The sequence below is a fragment of the Dipodomys spectabilis genome, unplaced genomic scaffold, assembly GCF_019054845.1.
Source record: "Dipodomys spectabilis isolate Male_0828 unplaced genomic scaffold, ASM1905484v1 ptg000092l, whole genome shotgun sequence".
Lineage (NCBI taxonomy): Eukaryota > Metazoa > Chordata > Mammalia > Rodentia > Heteromyidae > Dipodomys > Dipodomys spectabilis.
In genome coordinates, this window is record NW_024870769.1 from 7,989,545 (window position 1) to 7,994,577 (window position 5,033).

Consider the following 5,033-nt stretch of genomic DNA (forward strand, 5'->3'; position numbering starts at 1 on the left):
TCAAGCCCTAGGACTGGCAAAAAAAAAAAAAAATTCTGGCTCAGGTTTGTTCCAGATGGATTTTTTTTGTCCCTGGGAATATCCTCTCTCCTCCAACTATAGCATTTGTTTCTTCATGTGTAAACATTAGCACGAAGGCCTTGTTTGTGAGTTCGAATCAGGCATTAGTAGTTCATCTTTCCAGGCTGTGGAGCATTGCGGGGACAAGGGGCAGTATAATCACAGGGGGATATTATCTCAAAAAACCACAGTTAGTGACTGGCACGGGCAAGCCCTTCTTCCATTTGAACCTGGATTCCATAAGATCACATACAAAGGAAGGCCCTGGTATAGTATAGTAGAGTATAATAACACCATGTTGTGTGTATTACTCAAAATGTCTGTCTCTGAATGTTTCCCCTGGCATTCTTGTATCTCCCTTTTCTTTACGGTATGTATTAATGAGTCAGAAGTTACAAAACTGACAGACTAGGTGTCTTCCTTGGAAATGTGCTGAACAATCTTGTTTCCATAGTGCAGTTGGTGGTGGAGAGTCAAACTTAGGAGTACCACATGGTTCCCAGCACACATAATGAGGGGACGTACAACATCAGAAATAAACCTCACTTTCCAGTGTTTGGCCCCCTAGGGCTGAGCTTTATGGACTTGCGGTAGGCACACAGGTATGTCTAGAATATAGTTTTGCCTGGTGCCCTTTTGGATTGGGTGACAAAATGTTTCTCCTACCTCGGTTTGACAGGCTTGTTCATCTGGTAGTGTGAAAACTAGAAAAAAACATTCCTTCAGAAATACCTGGCTCTGTACTTTTCCCATTAGTACCATAGAAAACAAGAAAGCTGAAATGCTTTCCTTGTCTCTGATTGCCTACCCCCCTCTGCCCCCTTTTTCCTGTAGAAAACTATTTATTTTTTTAAACAGGCAAGTTACAATTAGGCACCTAAAAAACAGATATTCGTTTCCTATCAGGGAACATAGAAGGCAAAGATGCTTTCTGCTTGTTTTCAAGAGAAATACTACTGCAGAAACTAGGGCTGTAAACACCAGCATTGAAATGAAGCGAGTCCTTTGGAATGCTTTCTACTTGAGGACCACTAGGAGGCAGCACAACATTACAGAAAGTGCAGAGACCTCACCTGCTTCTTGCTTTGGAGCCATTGGGAAAACCCAGACAGGGTGGGACAGGAGAGGGGCCTAACTCAGCTAGTACTGGATGGAGATGGAGATGCAGCATACTTTCCTTTAAGCATAACCTCCTGATTTTTGACTTTTTTTCTTTGCATTTTCTCACTTGTCTGTAGCACCTACACCATGCACTCAGGTCAGCTCATTGACAAAAGTGTGGAATTGAGCTTATTCTGTGAGGGTCTGGAGACATGCCAAAGACTGAATTTGGGACTGGGCAGGAGCAAGACTGCTCTACATTTGGCTTTCTGCCTGTAGGTTTTGCTAAACCCTGAGATTCCCAACAGACTTCAGAGGTCCCAAGGTAGAAATGAGATGATGGGCTTTTACTTAGAACCCAAACTTGAGTCCCTGAGGCCTGTGCTGGTCAGGGGCCAGATAAGGAAAGGACTTGACCCTCTCTAGGGGACCTGGCCAGAACTGAGATGCTAAGTAGCTAGACAGGTAAGGGGCTCGAGGGCACCAGATGCAAGGGCATCTACAGGCTTTATAGGCCACTTGTATCCAAATTACAAATCAGAGGCATCCTACACTAGCTCTGGGTTTCCTTTAATACCGGCAAAGAACAGGAAAACTGTGAGGCTTCCTTCCCTTTCTCTTTGGTTCAGGTCTTCCTTCCTTCCTTCCTTCCTTCCTTCCTTCCTTCCTTCCTTCCTTCCTTCCTTTCCTTCTCTTCTTTATTTTCTTTCCTTCTTTCTTTCTTCCTTCCTTCCTTCCTTCCTTTCTTTCCTTCTCTTCTTTATTTTCTTTCCTTCTTTCTTTCTTTCTTTCTTTCTTTCTTTCTTTCTTTCTTTCTTTCTTTCTTTCTTTCTTTCTTTCTTTCTTTCTTTCTTTCTTTCTTTTTCTTTCTCTCTTTCTCTCTCTCTTTCATCAAACCAGACAGCCTATGCCAGAGTCAAATGACAGTAACAGTTGTACTTGATAAAGGATTGCATTGTGTCTGGGACCTACATACTGAGAAGGGATCCTATTGGAAAGGTCAAAAATTGTCACAAGCACAAAAGAGAACCAGGCTTTCTAGAAAAAACATCTTCACATTTTGTGACCTGACAGAAGTTTCCCTAGTATCATTACATTTTAAAATGCTGGGTATTTTTTTTAACCTTGGTCAGATTTTCAACAGCCCAATAACTTTAAAATAAATTTTCATGAAGCAGACAGTGCTTGCTTTGTGAACATACTCAAGCTGTATGTGCTATTATCTATAAAAAACGTATTCATAGTCCTTGCAGAGGAGAAAGGCCTATACAGAGCTTTTTTTTGTGTGTGCCAGTACTGGATCTTGAACTCTGGGCATTGATGCTGTCCCTTAGCTTTAGGGTAGCACCCAACCACTTGAGCCACAGCTCCAATTCCAACTTTTGCAGGTTAATTAGAGATGAGAGTCTCACCCATTTTCTTCTCTGGTCTGGCTTTGACCTGTGATCTGCAGATCTTAGCTTCCCGAGTAGCTACGTTTACAGGTGTGAGCCACTGATGGCTGGCTTGATACTCATCAAATTTTAGCTACTTTAATTGTCAGTGTCACCAGTTCTGTAAGGTGAATATAATTAATATTCTTCTTTTAAAATTGAAACTAAGAGGTTCAGAGAAACTAACCACGTGTCTAATAAGATCTAGGAATCAACCATTTGCCTTCTTTCTGGCTTCTTTCTTCTAAGTCTTGTCTGTCCTTTGCCCAGTTCTTTACTAAAGCAACTTCGCAAGTCATTCACAAGGGACCACTGAGTGAGGCCTTCTTACGATGAAGGACTTCTACTAAAACATAAATAGCTGAAGTTCACCTTTAGTTGAGACTTAACCTGAGAACATACAATCCCTGAAATTTCCTGGGTTTGTCTAATATTAGGAGCTAAGCAAGGTTGGGCCTGGTTGGTGCTTGGATGGGAGACTGCCTAGGAAAAGTGGGTGCTGTAAGCTTTTGCCTCCATCCATCAGCCTTCCACCTCCTGCCCCCATTCCTGCCTGCTTCCTCCCTGCCTCCAGTCCTCATTTTCATTTTATTGTATTGTATTGTAAGGGTGATGTCAGAGGGGTTACAGTTAGATAAGTAGGTAATGAGTACATTTCTTGTCAAACTTGTTACCCCTCCTTTGTTTAGCCCCATTTTCCCTCCCCCCCAAGTTGTAAAGTTCACTTCCAACACAGAGTCTTGTGAGTATCGCTGTTGCATTGGTTCAACCTTTGTCCTGACTCACCATTTAGTTTTTCCCCTTCTCTTCCCCAAGTCTGATAAATGTATATACACAGGGAACCAAAATCAAAAATAGTGACAAAAGGGGATCAACCAAAGGGGAAAAAAAAGAAAGAAAAAAGAAATAATTTCACACAGTACATTTAAAAAAACAAAAATAAAGACAAAACATAAACAACTTCTTGTTTTCATGTCTAGTAGCATCTTCTTGGAGCCAGGCCAGCCCAACTAGCCTGCTTTTTTTTTTACTAGCCTGCTTCTTTATACCTCCCTGGCTTCGCTCCACTGTCTCACCCCACGCTTCCACACCCTCCGCTTTTGCATTTCCTGCTAAAAGCACACTACACGTCCAGCTCCACGCTGCTCGCCTCCCTTTTCAAGGGAGCCCTTGAAAAGACACTTGGACCACACCGCATGCCCCTGCTACCCCCTGAACTGCCACACGGTGGCGCACGCACACCGACCCCGCAAGACACCAGAGGTGGGAGGGGCTCACTGCCCTTGCCTTGCTAGTCTTCTCACTTTGGTCTGCTTTCACTGTTAGCCTTTTGCCAGCGGCTCCCGTCGGGCTCAGTCACAGGATGCACTTGCTTGAGTGGGTCGCTAGTGACTCCTTCCACGGCTTCTCAAGATCCAGAACGAACTTATTCCCTGCCCCTCACCCCCAGTGGCTGTGTTTAGTTCCTAGGGGTCCATGAGGGGGCTTCTTAGTGGTTTGCCCAGTTTCCTGTCTTTGCAGATCCCTGGCTCTTGAATGCATGAACTGCAGTCATTGAAACAAGGCATGGCTCCAGTGTTCGAAGAAACCTTTCCTTCTCTGCCCGCCTGCCTGCCTGCCCGCCTCCCTAGCAATGTAAAGACCCTGAGCTTCAATGCCAGGACAGACTAGCCAAGAGAAGGAGGGACACGGAGAAGCATAGAGCACACTCCAGCCATTTGCTTGACTGGAAAGCTGAGGCTCCTGGTATGCCTGCCATCTTGTTGAGCCCATGCACAAGCCCCCAGGAGGAGTCTCTGCTGTCAGCACATCCAGCAGGCAGACTAGACGGAGAGATTCCAGAGCCTCGCTGGGTGCCTACATGCATGCAGTGGGGAGGAAGGAGGGCTGGGACACAGTGTCTCCCCCTGGGAAGCACATACTGCAAAGTGGGATCCCACTTTGCAGGGTGAGAGGTGCGGGATGCTGTTGTGAAGAAGAACCCCCAGTGATTTGGGATCCTTGGGGGAAGGAGCCCAATGACCCTGCAGTTACACACCGCCTTGCCAACACACACCCTAGGAAGCACAAGGGAGATGGGTTGGAAGCTGTTGGAGTTGCCACCTTGAGAAGACACGAGGTGAAGAAGAAGCCTGGCAGTCAGAAGAAGCAGTTGGCCACCGGGGCTGGAATGCTCAGTCCCCGCAACGAAGTACGGTGGGAGGGTTGGCATGGGAGCTGGGCTGTGCTCAGAAGGACAGAGGCCCAGGGGGCCTTGTGCAGCCACCTCCAATGTATGCAAGCCATCCCCACCCTGTGGGATCTAGTGAAGCCTGGAATTAAGTTGGGTGCAGGCACAGAGAGAGAGAGAGAGAGAGAGAGAGAGAGAGAGAGAGAGAGAGAGAGAGAGAGAGAGAGAGAGATGGGAGAGAGAGGGAGAGAGAGAGAGAGACAGAGCAA